The sequence below is a fragment of the Panthera uncia genome (genome assembly GCF_023721935.1).
Source record: "Panthera uncia isolate 11264 chromosome E2 unlocalized genomic scaffold, Puncia_PCG_1.0 HiC_scaffold_20, whole genome shotgun sequence".
Classification (NCBI taxonomy): domain Eukaryota; kingdom Metazoa; phylum Chordata; class Mammalia; order Carnivora; family Felidae; genus Panthera; species Panthera uncia.
This window is the reverse complement of record NW_026057589.1, coordinates 25354868-25370659: the sequence shown is the minus strand read 5'-3', so window position 1 is coordinate 25370659 and position 15792 is coordinate 25354868. Positions and strand designations below refer to the sequence as shown.

Sequence of the window (15792 nt, the reverse complement as noted above, 5' to 3'; positions counted from 1 at the left end):
TCCCGCTCGGGCCGGGAGACGGGCTGGGGCTGCATGGCCTCGCCCGCGCGCCGCCGCTGAGCCCCGCGGAGCCGTGCAGCCGGGAGCCGGTGAGAGCCGCCGCGGGCCGGGCCGGGGGTCGGGGCGGGCGCCCGGGCGTGGGGCCGCCTCGAGGCCTGCAGGCCTCCTCTCTTGGCGGAGCAGCGCGGCAGGCGCCGGGGGGCCTGAGGGGCCGACTTGGGGCTCCGGGGGGCCCGAGCAGCCGTGAGGGGCTGACGGGGGGCCCCTGGGGGGCCGGAAGCGGGGGGGGGCGCCCGGGCGGCCGCGGAGGGCCGACGCGGGGCTGCGGGTGGGCCTGGGAGGCCCGGGCAGCCGTGAGGGGCTCCGGGTGGGCCTGGAGGCCCCGGGGCCGCCGTGAGGGGCTCCGGGTGGGGTTCTGGGTGGGCCTGCGGGGCCAGGGGCAGCCGTGAAGGAACTGACGGCGGCTCTGGGTGGGCCTGGGGGCCCAGACAGCCGTGAGGGGCCTGCGGGGGCTCTGGGCAGCCGCGCGGGGCCGACGGGGGCTCCAGGTGGGCCTGGCGGGGGGCGGGGGGGGGGCTGGGCAGCCGTGAGGGGTTGAGAGTGCGCCTGGGGGACTTGGGAGGGCTCGGGGCGGCCGTGAGGGGCCGACGGGGTCCCGGGCACCTGGGGAGCGGGTGCGCCGACCTCTGACCCGAGGGAGGGGTGCGTTCGCAGTGTCGGTTGTAGTTGTTATTCCCAGCGTCCCTATTATTATCACTGTTTTGAAATGGGAGCAGGCGGTTCTCGGGCTCCGAGCCGGAGGGGGCGGGCGGACGGGAGTCGTGAAGGCAGAGTGGGGGCGCCGGGGGTGCAGGAGGCGCGCGTAGGCCCGCGGAGGGGCAGGAATGCGGGGCAGCGGCGCGGGGGTGTCGTCTGGGGGGAGGGTAGGCGGGACTGGGGGGCGGGTGGGAGGGAAGCGGTGGCGGTGGCGGCTGCAACAGCAGTCCTTGGCCTCAAGGAACAATGTGAGACGTTGCCTGAAATGTTAATTTCCGTTCCTCATTTCATCATCCCCTGGCAGGGCGGTAGCTGCGAGTGAGTGAGTGAGAGTGTGTGTGTGTGTGTGTGTGTGTGTGTGTGTGTGAGCGAGCGTGTGTATGTGAGTGAGCGTGTGTGTGTGTGTGTGTGTGGCTGGCCATGCCACATGGATTCAGTCTTCTCTCAAAGAGGGATTGTGCTGTTAAATTTTGTATCTTTGCCGTTTGTGGATGGGGGTGAAGAACTCTTCGTTTTTCTTGAGGTCTGCTCTTTTCCTGGTGCCTCATCAAGGTTTTACTGCTTCTGCTGTTCTTTTGGAAAGCTAGCCTGTATCTCGGCGTCCAAGGGTTTTTGGAAGAGGCTTTGAAAGATTAAGCTGGCCTAAGCTGGCCCTGTGCTTTGAAAACCATTTTCTCTCCCGCAGTTGAGATGCGGCATGCCTAGGTTTCCTGGTTTCTACAGGTTATAGGAAGTTTTCTATCCCTTTGCAAGAACAGGATGGTTTTGCAGATTTCCCGGTGGAAAAATCGCATTTCAGGCTTTCTTGTAAGGTGGCAGTTTTTGAAGTGATTTGAGCAGTATGCTCAACATTCCTTTTAAGCCAAGGAGTGAAAGTGCGCACAGTTGTTGAGTTGCAAACCTTAGAATATTTTGGTGCCTGTGGCGGAGTGAGGAGCGGCGCTCAGCAAAGCTGTGTAACAGGATATTGCTGGTGGAAACAGTGCAGTTGAAACAGTTGCTATTTTGGTTCCTGCAAACCCGGTCAATGGCATAGCTTGAATAGTTGCAAATCAGAGACCCCCAGACGTGTGTTCCGTTCATTTGGGGACCTTGATTTCTCATCCGAAATGTTGTCCCGGAAGACCTGCTCTGTGTTGTGTCTTTGGAGACTGATTGCACAAGTCTTCTGATATTCCTTTGAAAGTGCAGTTAAAAAAAGAAAAAAGGAAAAACATCTTGCTCAACTTTGTGACCCTTGAATCGGATCCTTATCTCGGAGTTGCCTCCCCCGCCCTCCATTCAGCTGCTGTCCTCTGTGTGGTTGGTGCTCCGAGCTGGATCCCGGTCGGTCGATAGGCTGGCCCTCCTGAATGGGCTGGGAGGAGACAAAGACCAAGTAGCTTTGACATTTTTCTGTGTCCTTTGTGCGTGCCTCCTGACTTAGTTAAAAAGCTCCCTCAAGATATTGCTAAACTTGATCCAACTTTGAAAGTTTCAGAGGTTTTTTTCCTCAATATTTTTTTAAGTTGTGGCAAAATATACATAGAATTTACCAGAAGTTTGTTTTGAAAGGTGTCACATCGTCTCAAGTTCCTCATTTGCAGTTCTAACTTTGTGTCAGCTGTCTTCCTCGCTGGGGCCTGTCAGATGTTCTAGACCCGCTGCAGACCAGCCACGCTAATCACACGGCACCGCCGTTCATCTCTCTAAACCAGATGGGCTGCTTACGACTGGAGGCTGTCATGTTCTCTGTAATTACAGTGTTGATACGGTGACAAGCAGAACTTTCCATGGACAGAGCTGAGCTCTGCTGTTTGTATTTGAGAGTATTTTTCTAGAAGCTGTGTGTGCCTTGGGTTTTTAAGTACATTTGATACAGTAAGGTTATGTTTTATCCAGTGTAGCACAGTTATTTTGCATATGGGCAATGAGCCCATTATCAATGAAATAACATAATTAGAGAGTGTCAGTAAATGCTGGTTCAGAGCATAATCTGCATTTGTTGCCAAAATAAGTGTTTTGATCCGTCCACTGCCCCGCGTAAGGCCCTTCATCCCTCACATGGTAAGCGTGGTGGGTGAGCTTTCTCTAATAGGATATCTGCTAAAGGGCAGAATGCTGACTGTGCACTGTGTCACTGCCGTTGGGTCGGTGCATGGCCCATTTGACGAGAGCCTCCTGAAGAAATTAAATGAACCCCAATGACTAAAAGTCATTGTCTTGACATTTTTTACTCTGCGTTTTCTTAATTTTTTTGTTTGTTTGCTTTTGAGGGAGAGATTGAGCATGAGTGGGGGAGGGGCAGAGAGAGAGGGAGAACACAGGATCCAAAGCGGGCTCCAGGCTCCGAGCTGGCGGCACAGAGCCTGACGAGGGGGGGCTTGAACCCATGAACCGTGAGATCGTGACCTGAGCCGAAGTCAGACGCTTAATCGACTGAGCCACCCGGGTGCCCCAGTATGTGTTCTCTTAGTTGTATTTCAAATGGATTTTTTTGTGCTATTCAACTTTTCCAGTTTTATTTTATAGCTGTAGGAAAGAAGGGGTCAGTCCTCAGCTCCTGGAACTCAGACAGTTAGAGATAATCAGCATAGAAAGCCTAAAAGGCTTAGGAAATGATCCACTTTAACAACTAGGTTGTTAATTCTGATCAAGGTGTTTCTATTCCGAGGTGGCTCTTTTTTCTGTTTGATGGGTCTTATTCGTGGTATCTTTTAAGCTAAGTCAGACCAAGCTATGTGTTTCCTTGTTGGTTTTTGTTATTCTTCTGTGCTTAACTCTCTGTTTCTCTCCCTCCACACTCAAAACTGTCTGTAAATAGTGTTTTATGGTACAGTAGAACTACAAATGTTATTTTTATGGTAAGGTCCCAAGTGGTTATTAACAATCTAACCCTAATTGCGTGACCTCTTCCCCGAAGCCCCCCATGTGATCCCCCATCACTCTCCCTCTTAACTCCGGATGCTTTGGCTACATTGGCTTCCATTTCCTGGATCGGGACACGTGCCGTATTCTCTCATGGTCTCGACACATGCTGGTCCTCCGTCTGGAACAGGGCCCTGCTGAGTGCACATTGTTGCCTCCCTTGCAAATCTTTGCTCGTCCAGAGCTACAGGATGACTCCCTCCAGCCTCTGGGTCTTAGTCAAATATTCACTCCCAAGGAATATGCCACCCCACCTTGTTAGAGCCACATAAACACAGTTGGGGGCCTGGGCGGCTTAGTTGGTTGAGCTTCCAGCTCTTGATTTCAGCCCAGGTCATGATCCCAGGGTTGTGGGATCGAGCCCTGCGCTGTGCTCTGCGCTAAGCGTGGAGCCTGTTTAAGGTTCTCTCTCTCCCTCTCCCACCCCCCCCCACCTCCCCCCTTCTCCCCTGCTTTACTGCCTCTCTCGAAGACGTTAATAAATAAATACAAAAGGACTTAGCAGAATTGATGGAATACGCAGGGGTTGGATTACATCTGCCCTGTGAAAAGAAGGACTGCATGCTTAGTGACAATAGGGTTGGTCTCCGTGATTGCTCCTAGGGCATGACACTTGTTCTAGAAGTAGCTCAAGAAAGACTTGTTGAATTGTTTAAAGACTCTATATGAAAATACAGTATTTGAATGACTTTGAAAGGAGAAACTTGGGATGAGGAACTTTCATTTATTTGACTAGGAATGATGCTTTGTGATTTCAGCCATTTTTCCATTTGTTTTCATTACAAATTTTCTTCACAATTTAGACAAAGGTATGGGATATGACATTTAAGATCGGCACAGAACAACACCTAAGGACAATAATCAACGGAAAGGTTGTCTTTGTGGGAAGGAAAATGCCTCCTGGAAGCGGTTTTAGTGAGATTGCTGCTTTTGGGGCAAAGGTGAAAGCCTGCTGAGTGTAGTTTCCTGCTGTGTTTAGTTTAGAACTTTGAGCACCTTCTGGCCCCTTGTAACGTAAGCAGTGGTTTAGTATGGCAGTGGAGTACCTGGAAAGTTTTAGCATTTTATCTTACCTTTTTTTTTTTTTTTTTGACTCCTAAGCTGTTGTAATAAAAATGCTCCTGAGCTTTGAGACTAAAGCTTCTGTTTAAATATAAATTCTCCAGAATGGAGTTGGCGCCTTAATGTCCTTCCTACCCCAGTTTTAGCATTTTGATGACCAAAAAAGTAATCTCTTTGGAGGGAAATACACCAAAATGGAACTGTATGTTATTTTTTTTTACCACTTATGTTTTCCGATTTAAAAAAAAAAAATGAACCTGTTAAGTAATTGGCAAAAAGATTGATTTTTGAAGAGACTAATTATGGCTATAATTTGGGTGACAGAGACTTGAATTTTTGGTTTGGATAAGAGTGTGCTTAATTTGTGTGGTTTTAACTTTTTAGGTAAGTAAGGGGTGAGGGGAATTGGTTGTGGTTGAAAGCATCTAGGGACACCATTCTAAAACTTAAGAAATCTCACAGTTTTGAAGCTGATCTGTGACTAAAGAGTTGAGTGGGTTTGCATTGTGAAAATAAAAGAGGTCTGTCCCATTAGTACAGCTGAGGTTTCCAAGGGCTGGAAGGACTGACAGTTCTGTTGCCGGTGGAGGCTGCCCGCCACCCGCGCCCCCCCCCCCCCCCCAGCCTAGGCCGAGGCCGTTGTGGGAGTTACCGTGTCCTTCCCGGCTGGCTGAGGGCAGGACCCAAGTTGCCAGCTCTGCCCTTGGCATCTGTGCAGTGAATTATTTATTAGCCTCAAAATCTGTAGGCACTCGTTTTCCACTTGTAAAGAAACCAGTGCGCACCAGTTCACTTTATAAAAGTGTTGGCCTTTTCTCAACGTAAAACATTTTTGATCACCTAGATCACAATTTTTGTCAAGGTTAAGTAAAATTTCATAAAATCCCCCTCCCTTCCAATTGTTTAACTGTAAAATGTTACCTTTTAGAATGGTGAAATTGAAATTTAACTTGTGAGTGCTTAATAAATGTGATATCAGAGGTTAGTTTTCATCTAAAATGTAGCAAATAGAGTTCTTTTCTCAGGGCATTAATAGAAAGTGCCCCACTCCTTGTAATGGCAAGCTCCAGAGCCAGGATGCTAATGTCCTGGAATAATGACTTTCTAAATAATGAGAAGTTTGCGTAAGGTTTTGGCTTAAGTTATGATTGCTTTGTGTTCCACTGCATTCATATCTAGCAAAATAAGATTTTCACTTAATTCTGTGTGATGATGTAAACTTGAAATCATTGCAGGTGTACCGTATAAATGTGTCTAAAATACAGAAGGTGAGGGAAGCAGTGAAGAACCTTATTACTCTTGAGAGATAAAGCCTTGCTAGCACCCACCATGTTTCTAAAGTGTGGTTTTACATCCTGTAAAACAGGAAGTAAAAATAAAGAACAACAACAACAAAAAACCCCAAAGCAGCACTCTTGAAGGAATTTTTTTTTTTTTTTAATTACAAAAATGCCTGGCTACTTCAAGGATGTGCAGAACACTTAAAAAGAAAAACTCTGACCTTGTGGATGATAGAAAAGAAAGCCCAGGTTTTGGGGTCTGAAACTGACAGGGTCCTTAGTTTAATGCCCCAGCCCTTCCTGGGGCTCCGGTTTCAAGGCGTGTTTAGACTTTGTGACTCTTTTCCTTTCCAGACGTAGATGATTTGCTCCTGATGTGTTTGGATTACGTTGAGAACAGTCCACCTGAAATTTGAAGTATTTTAGTTTCGAGATTACTATATTAAATACGCTAAAACTCAAAGCATTTTCTTGTAGGAAAATTTTTCCTTAACACTTAAGAGGTAATCTTTGAATTGTGTCCTTTGTCTTTATGTATGAAGCTTGGAAAAGTGATCTGTGCTTTTGCTCATGGTTTAATTTTCTGCAGATGCAGCCTTAGTGAAATTTACACGGGAGCTTTATTTCTTTTCAGAGAAGCGATTAGATCTAATTCTTCTAAAAGTGGGTTCTCATCAGATGATGGACGTTTTATTTATTTTCATTTATCTTAATTTTTTAAAGCAGCCTCCACACCCAACGTGGAGCTAGAGCTTACGAGCCTGAGGTTGAGAGCTGCGTGCTCCACCCATTGCGCCAGCCAGGCGCCCCCAGATGAGTGACGTTTTAAAGAGGACTGTGTTGAAGCAATAACTCTCATTTTCTGCAAAAGGCTATTTGAAGGCTAAAGGCGCAGTGAGGGGTTAGCAAGTTGGGAAGAACATCTTTGTCCTGGAATTTAACCTATAGTCTCCTCCTTTCCTTTCCTTGATAGTTTTCTTTGACGCCCCCAAATGTGTTGGCCCAAGGGGGCTGAGGAACAGACGATGAGGAAGGGTGAGTTACGTTCGATGGTGACACAGGACGTGGGGGGGGGGGGGTGAGGGAAACACGTGCACTCCTACTTGGGAGGAGCGCTTGTGTTTTTGTATTTCAGTCGTGTCACTTACTTTTCTATAGCTGCTGTAACAAATTAGCACAGACTTGGAGGTTTAAAACCACATAGATGTGTTATTGTACAGTCCTGTAGACTAGGAGCCTGACGCGAATCTCAAGGGGGAAAATCCAGGTATTGGCAGGGCCAGTTCCTGCTGAGGGCTCCGGGGGACACTGTTTCCTTGCCTCTTCGTCTCTTACTGGCTCTTCACATTCCTGGGCCTGTGGCTCCTTTCTCCACCTTTTTTCTTTTTTTTTTTTTTTTAAGGGCTTTTATAAAATTAAAAAAAAATGTCTTATTTATTTTTGAGAGAGTGCCAGTGGGAAAGGGGCAGAGAGAGGAGGGGGACAGAGGAGTCTAACTGTGCACTGCATGGGGAGCAGTGAGCCTGATGCAGGGCTTGAACTTGAGAGCTGTGAGATCATGACCTGAGCCCTAGTCGGACGCTCAACAGCCTGAGCCCCCGGGTGCCCCCCTCTTCTCCATCTTTGAAGCCAGCAGTTTTGCATCTCTCTGACTTTCCAATGTCACATCTCCTTTCTACTCTGTTCTGTCTCACTCGTCCACTTTTGAGGACCCTTGTGATTATATTGGGCCCACCTGGATAATCTCGCCTAGGCACCCTGTCTGCTGATTAGACCTTAATTCCACCTGCAAACGTAATTCCCCTTTGCCGTGTGACCTCAAATACCCACAAGTTCCAGGGATTAGAATAGGGACTCTTTGGGAGCAGTGTTTTGCTGGCTATGCTAGGGTTCCATGGATGCGGTCATCACGTGGGGTTGGATCAGGTCATAGAGCTGGCTCCGGTGCTTTGCCTCAGTTCACCAGAACCATCTTGGCTCTGGGAAGACTCAGCCATCAGTCAGCCAGTGTAGTCTGGCATTGATGGGGAGTTAGTGAATGTGGTAGAAATACTTGTCCTGGATGAGGTCTGGCTTTTTTTTGTTTTTTGTTTTTTAAAATAAACTTTTGGGGCGCCTGGGTGGCGCAGTCGGTTAAGCGTCCGACTTCAGCCAGGTCACGATCTCGCGGTCCGTGAGTTCGAGCCCCGCGTCAGGCTCTGGGCTGACGGCTCGGAGCCTGGAGCCTGTTTCGGATTCTGTGTCTCCCTGTCTCTCTGCCCCTCCCCCGTTCATGCTCTGTCTCTCTCTGTCCCAAAAATAAATAAAAAACGTTGAGAAAAAAAAAAAATTAAAAAAAAATAAATAAAATAAACTTTTATTTTGGAATAATTTTAGATATACAGAAGTAGGACACACAGTAGTACTAGGCCAGGTTCTTGAATGGTAACATTTCCCATAACACTGCTAAGGTTGTGAAAGCTGTGAGATCAACATTGGTATGTTACTCTCGATTGAACCCCAGACTTCATTCAGACTTCACCCATGTTTCCACTGGGGTCCTTTTAGTGTTTCAGGGTCCCACATGACATTTAGTTACTGTTTCTTTAGTCTCTTCTGTCTGTAGCAGTTTCTCAGCTCTTGTTTTTTATGACCTTGACAGGTTTTAAAGTTTGTTTATTTGAGAGAGACAGAGAGAGGGAGAGAATGAGAATGAGTGGAGGAGGGGCAGAGAGAGAGGGAGAGAGAATCCCAAGCAGGCTGCATGCTGTCAGTGTGGAGTCTGACATGGGGCTCAATCTCACAAACCGTGAGATCATGACCTGAGCCCCTACCAAGGATGCTCAACCGACTGAGCCACCAAGGTGCCCATGACCTTGGCGATTTTGAAGAGTACAGGGTTTGTTTTTATGTCTTTGTAACCATTCACCCATTTGGCACAGTTACAGAGCTCTGTACCACTGACTTCTGGGTTTCTCTGCTTTTCTAAATGCAGGCTGCCTTATAGTAGGAGAGCAGTCTTAAATTTTTTTTGCAACTGGAATGAATTACTTGTCTTATGCAGGGGACTCGTCAGACTAGACACACTTTGCTTTTCCCACGTTATATTGGTTTAGTCACTCTTACTCACTGCTCCTTGGGCCAGGCTGTGTTGTGGGTGCACAGAGGGACTGAGACATGGCCCCACCCTGAGGTTGGGAAGGAAGAGAGGTTGGGGGGGGGGGTGCTGTGACATGAGAATAGGAGTTGAGAGGAGAGAAAGCATTTCTGGCTCTGAAGTCTGGGAGATGTCACGGAGGAAGTGTTATTTAAGAATCCGTGAAAGGGGTACCTGGGGGGGCTCAATCTGTTAAACTTCCAACTTTGGCTCAGGTCATAGTCTCGCCGTGTGTGCGTTGGAGCCCCACGTCGGGCTCTGTGCTGACGGCTTGGAGCCTGGAGCCTGCTTCGGATTCTCTGTCTCTCTGCCTCTCCCCTGCTTGCGCTCTGTCTCTCGCAGATAAACATTAAAAAAAACTGAAAAGAATCGGTGAGATATCGGGGTGCAGAACGCAGGGTGAGGCTGTCAAAGACTGTGGGAAGGACTGGGAGATAGGCTGTAATGTGGGACTTGCCAGCTAGACCTGTTTGAACACGCAGCCCTTGGAAACAAACCGCGGCAGATAAAGCTGGGAAAACGGACTGGGCTCAAATTGTGTAAGACCGGGTCTGCCGAGGAGGGTGCGGGGCACTGCCCCTGGTGTGTCCCAGGGTGAAGGTGGTGGACGGCCAGATGGAGGTCAGAGTGGCACCGGGGGGAGGCTTTGCAGCGCTCCTGGGCCTGAACTCGAGGAGGAGCGGAGAAACGGGGAGTTGGCTGCCGCTCTTGGAGGCAGGTGAATGCAGGGTCAGCCTTGTGTCTTCCAGTTCGTACTTTGACCACCGCCGTCCATTTCTGGGCAAATCATCAGGTTTAGGAAAGCTCACACCAGCAACACTGCTGTAGAAAGTAGGTGCACAGTTTTCCAGGTAAAAATGTAAAACAGCTAGTTGGAAATGGATGATGGGGGGTGTAAAATTTGTCGTAGGAGCATAACTTGAATTCAAGTGAGTGGCAGCAAGGCCCATCCCAGAAAAGTGAGGAGTGGGGGGCTTGTGACAAAGCCTGGCCGAAGGCCTGGCAGAGCTTGGGGAGCGCCCCAGACGGGGGGCGGGGGGAGGCGGCCCTGTCATCGGAGGAGGGCAGCGTGGGCTAAGACCTTCCTAAAGCATCTAGAGGACCTTGAAATGGGGAGGGGGTTCAGGTGCGCTGCGTGAGCGAGTCGTCCAGGCCAAGTGGTGCTAACACGTATTTATACACAATGCTGGAAAATGGGAGTTGAGTTGACTCAGTGGATGGAATGGGGCAGACAAGTGAGGGGCAGTCTGGCGAGAGGTGGTGGCAGGTGAGGAGGTGTGGCAGAGATGGAGTGTGGGAGGCCGTGGAAGAGAGACAGGAGGGGGGCTGGGGCCCAGGGGGTGGAGACGCCCCTGCTCTCATGGTGCAGTCTGACGGGCGGAGGCCAGGAGGCCAGACCTCATGTCCAAGACAGGGGCAGTCTGGTTGAGACCGTGTGAGCTGCAGGCCAAGGATAGTAGTTTTGGGTTCATATAGGAGGGCTGGAGATTTGGGGGGCTGGAGAAATAACCTGCTAGTGCAGGCAATGCAGAAGGATTTGCTGTCTTATTATTTTGCCCAAAGTAATCTCTACACCCAGCATGGGCTTGAACTCCCAACCCTGAGATCAGGGTACATACACTCTGACTCTACTGACAGGGCCGGCCAGACACCCCCGTACTTCATTAGACTTATGACTTGTGTTTGTTTTACATTTTAAATATGTCAACGCATGTATCAATAGATACCTGATCAGTGTTTGCGTGAAAGATCAATCTTAAAAGTTAATGACTTAGAAAACAGGCTTGTGGCTTGAGAAGAGGAAGGATACCAGTCAGGAAGTGTACTCCATGTAACAAACATGTAACACTTGGAACGTGTGCCAAGCATATTAACTAAGTGAGAGTATTCCTGATTTGCTTTAAGTCAGTAGAATGTAGGCTTTTTCCTGCTCCGTCACAGCACTGTTACCATGTGCTGGGGCAGAGGGGCTTTGTCCTTGTGTCTGTCTGTGGTTGGGCAGTAGTGAGACTCTGGGCGTCTGGCGTAGGCAGCTTTCTGTTGTGTGGCTGTCTCTGTTGGCTGGACTCTAAGTTGAATGTAGTTTCATCGCATTGCAGAAATCAGGGTAGAGCGCAAGTACGTGTTTCGGACAGCCTGACCATTGCAGGTGCCCAGGACAGGGTGCTCTTAAAGGGAGTTTCCTCGGCCACGGATGGACTGTTCGTGTGTGGTGTGCTAACTTCTTTCTGTTTACTTTTTTTTTTTTTTAATGTTTATTTATTTTTGAGACAGAGAGAGACAGAGCATGAACGGGGGAGGGTCAGAGAGAGAGGGAGACACAGAATCCGAAGCAGGCTCCGGGCTCCGAGCTGTCAGCACAGAGCCCGATGTGGGGCTCGAACCCACGAACCGTGAGATCATGAGCTGAGCTGAAGGCGGACGCCCAACCGACTGAGCCACCCAGGCGCCCCCCTTTCTGTTTACTTTTACTTACACTCTCCACACTTCGGCTAAATCTCCTTGTTACCAGCCCCTCTATAACATTACACATTTTTCCTTCCACTGGTTGACAGCTGCTGTTTCTTTGAGGGAGAAAAATTTTTATAGCTGTTATACTGTCACAGAGCTAATCCAGCCTCTGGTTCCGTGGTTAGTTCTGTAGGTCTCTGCCTTTCTTGCCCCTTCTCCTTTCTTGGTACAAAAATAAAAAAATAAATAAAATTGTTTTTTAAGTTTGTTTATTTTGAGAGAGCACGCGTGTGCATGGCAGGGGGGAGAGACAGAGAGAGAGAGAGAGAGAATGAGAATCCCAAGTAGGCTCTGCGCTGTCAGCACAGAGCCCCACGTGGGGCTTGAACTCGCGAACCGAGGGCTCGTGATCTGAGCCGAAACCAAGAGGAGGACACTTAACCCGCTGAGCCACCCAGCTGCCCTGCCAGTCATCCTTTCTTGATCTGCAGACTGCATGCAGAACAACGCGGTCTGGACTTTGTAAATTACGGGCGCCCCGCCCCGGACTCCAGTGATGACGGCTGCCAGTCACAGCAGGGAGGGGGTGGGTTGGAGGGCTCCTGCAAAGTCCCTCAGCAGTCGTGGCCTTTCCTCACCCTCACTAGGCTGGGTTGTTAGTGTTTGTTTGTCCGGGAATACTTTGGAGGGCTGTGATTTCAGGTGGGCAGAGCGTTGTATAACTGAGGCAGTGGTTTTAAGTTTTTATTCCCGTGTGGGCCTGTTTCTCAAATGTTGCGATTTAATTAAGCAGTAAAAGTTACTCTTTGGATCGTAAAACGTAAAAGTCAAGTTTGTTTCAGATGTTAGTGAGTTTATACTAATGTTCTGTTGTTAACATCCTGTTATCACTTGGGTTTTCTCTTCTTGTCGCATGGAGCTTTCCTTAACAAAGAGGTTCATGGTAGCAAAGGGAACAATCAACAAAATGGAAGGACTGCTTACGAAAAGGGAGAAGATATTTGTAAACCATATATCTGATACGGGGTTAATATGCAAAATATATAAAAAAACTCATATAACTGAATAGCAAAACCCCCCCCCCCCAAAAAACAAAAACCCGAATAATGCAATTAAGAAATGGGCCAAGAACCTGAGTGGACATTTCTCCAAAGGAGATGTACAAAAGGCCGGCGGATACATGAAAAGACGCCCAGCATCGCTAGGCATCAGGCAGATGCAAATCAAAACCATAACGAGCTGTCACCTCACACCTGTTGAAATGGCCATGGTAAAAAGCACAAAAGATAACACGTACTGGCGTGGCTGTGGGGGAAAGGGAGCCCTTGAGCGCTGCTGGTGGGAACGCAAAGCGGTGCGGCCATTGTGGAAAACAGTATGGAGGATGCTCGAAAAGTAAAAATAGAACAACCCTACGATCCGATCCAGCAACCAATTCTAGGAATATATCCACAGGAAATGCAGATGCTCACTTGGGAAGGTGCCCGCACCCTACGTTCATCGCAGCATTATTTGCGGCAGCTGAGAAAACAACCTAAATGTCCCGCTGACAGGCGATGGGTAAAAAAGTTGTGGTCCGATGAAATGCTATTCAGTCGTTAAAAAAGGGGGCAATCCTCCGTGGGTGGCAACACGATGGACCTTGAAGGCATTGTGCTCAGTGAAATAAGTCAGGCAGAGAAAGATAAATACTCTATGGAATCCAAACAAAACAAAACAAAAGCCGAACTCGGAAAAGGAGACCAGACTCGGTGGGGGGAGGGGGAACTTGGAGGTGGTGGTGAAAAGGTACAGACTTCCAGTTATCAGATGAGTAAGCGCTAGGGGCGTGCCGAGCTCCCGGCGCTGTGTGACCCGCGGGACGGTTGGTTGTTAAGAGTAAGTCCTGAGAGTTCTCGACACAAGGAGAAAACGGTTTTGTTCTCATTTTCCTTTCTGTTGTGTCTGTGTGGGAAGATGATGTTAGCTGAACCTGGTGTGTAAATCATTACACAGGAACGATAGATGAGGCTGGCCTGTTGTTCCCCTTAAACTTACACAGGGATGTGTGTCCATTATTTGCCAGTAAAACTGGAAAAAAACAGAGATCGTGGCAAGATCTCGCTGGTGTTCACTTAGTGCTAGGAGTGCCATTTAAAAACCTCTTGAACAGGGCGAGGCCACGGGATTTTTGTGGCAGCTGGGAGTGCTCTGAAGTCCCCATGGCTCACCGGCTCTGACCGCTGCTCCTGTCTGCCCAGTCATTGTGGCCGGAGTGTGCGTCTGTAGGGCGACTTTGCTTGGAAAGATGTGAAAGGTTAGCACTTACACATAGTCTGTAAACCGAATTGATAACAGGAGTGAGTGTCACGTGCTGGTTAGTCTAGGGAAGTAGTTTTTCAGGCTGCTTTAAATAGTCCTCAGTTTTATGAAAAGTCGTTTCTGAGTAATGAGATCTTTTTTGTATCAAGTCACATCTGTTTCATAGAGGAGGCAAACCTGCCTGGTAATTAATGTTCTTCTGGTGACACTACCCTCTCCCAGGTCAGTTTCCTGACACCCAAAACTCATAGGGACTGTGGCAGCAGGGTGGCACATTGTCCGTAGAGTTAGCAGAGGTGGGATGTTTACCTGGCGTGGGTCATTTCATGTGAGGGCCCGTGGGTCGCCGGAGGGGGGCTCAGTTCAGGCACGTTTAGTTTTCCATACCACCTCGTTGTGGAAAACTTGGGAATGATCAAGGTTTCATTTTGTTGAGGTGTGGTTCTTTGATGTGAGAGTTATGGGAATAAGGGTTTTCATTAAGCATGGAGACTTGTTTATGAGAAGTCCTAACGAAAAATTCCTAGGAAGAAGCTGCTGATTGCTGGTGGTTGTGCCAGGAATGCGCCGGAGGACTGCTCTCCACCAGCCATCAGGTCTGAGCACAGGACACAGTCCCAGGAAGGAGCCTCCCGCTGCTGCTGTGTGTTGAGTACAGCAAGGGTGCCAGGCTGTCGTGAGAAGGACCTCCAGGTGGCTTGTGGGGGACGCTGTGAGGCCCGAGCGCTGGCTCTTTGGGACCCTGTGTGTTGACTTGGGGGGTGAGGGGAGAATGTTCTCTGGAGGGACGGGGGACATCAGGTTGGTTACTGGTGTAGGGTGGGGTCTACATACTGCTGCTGACGTGAGGAATAGGATCTCTTATTTTTGTATAGATTTGAGAGATTTCAAAAGAACGGTAGACCCCAACGATTTGCCTTTACTCATCCTCTGCTTGTCGTCTTTCCTTCTGTCGTTGTTGCAGTCGGACCGTCTGTCAGGGTGATGGTTCCCGCGTGCAGTCTGGCAGTCCTAGCATGGCCCTCGAGTCGTGGGGGAGTTTCTGGGCCTGAGCCTGCCAGCCCCGAGGGTGTGCGTGCTGCTCCCCACAGTCTGGGTCCAGGCTGGCCGAGCACTTGTCCTTTGTGTCCTGGTGGAGACTAGTTGGGAACTGTTTCTGAAAAAGTAAGCCTCAGGACCAATTTATTAAGCACTCCGCACGTTAAACCATTAAAAACATTTCTTTTGTTTTTCTTTTGAAGCCGTAATAAGCTGGATATAGAAGAATACCCAGAAACAAATGTGAGGTCGAATGTTTAACATTTAAAAATGTGTCAGTCGTGTTTAGTAATTCTGAAAGTATTTTACGGTGAGCCCTTTTTCATGAAGCACAATTAAATCATATCCAAAGGTGTGCAATCAGCAGTGCTCTGAAAACTTGAAGAAAGGAAGAAAACACGCCCCGGCTGTGTTCTGCCTGTAACTTCTCTGCGGCTCTAGCGTCCAGTGAGGTCAGCTTACGTCCAGTGTGTTGAGGAAAAAGGGTAATGGCTTTGACGTAGGGTTCTGGGTCCTCGTTATCAAGATTTTGATAGAGCTTGCTCGTAGCTAAGCACTTTGTATCAGGTGAGTCAGTTTAATGAAGAGGTATCTTCATTAAAGATGTGGTTGAAGTAAGCTGGTTAGGAAGATGGTGTTCGTCAGGGCACCTGGGGGGCCCAGTCTGTTGAGCGTCCGACTTCAGCTCAGGTCACGATCCCACAGTTCGTGAGGGTTCGTGAGTCTGAGCCCCGCATCCTGGCTCGCTGCTGTCAGCGCGGATCCCACTTCGGATCCTCTGTCCCCCTCTCTCTGCCCCTCTCCCGCTCTCTCAAAAATGAGGAAACATTAAAAAAAAAAAAAAAAAAAAAAAAAAAAAAA

General features: G+C 48.8%; 1 protein-coding gene across 12 annotated transcripts in view; it reads left to right on the top strand.

The window, feature by feature from the left end:
• Positions 1-6: 6 nt before the first annotated feature.
• The window catches only part of ANKRD11 (ankyrin repeat domain containing 11), a 178989-nt gene continuing 163203 nt past the window's right edge, over positions 7-15792 (top strand). For 11 of the 12 annotated variants that reach the window (XM_049622674.1, XM_049622676.1, XM_049622675.1 and 8 more), the window contains exon 1: positions 7-89. The gene's annotated coding sequence lies outside the window, so the exon portion shown is untranslated. Of the gene's footprint in view, positions 90-7000; positions 7041-15792 lie in introns of those variants that run through there. The other variant, XM_049622669.1, reaches the window with a different exon arrangement.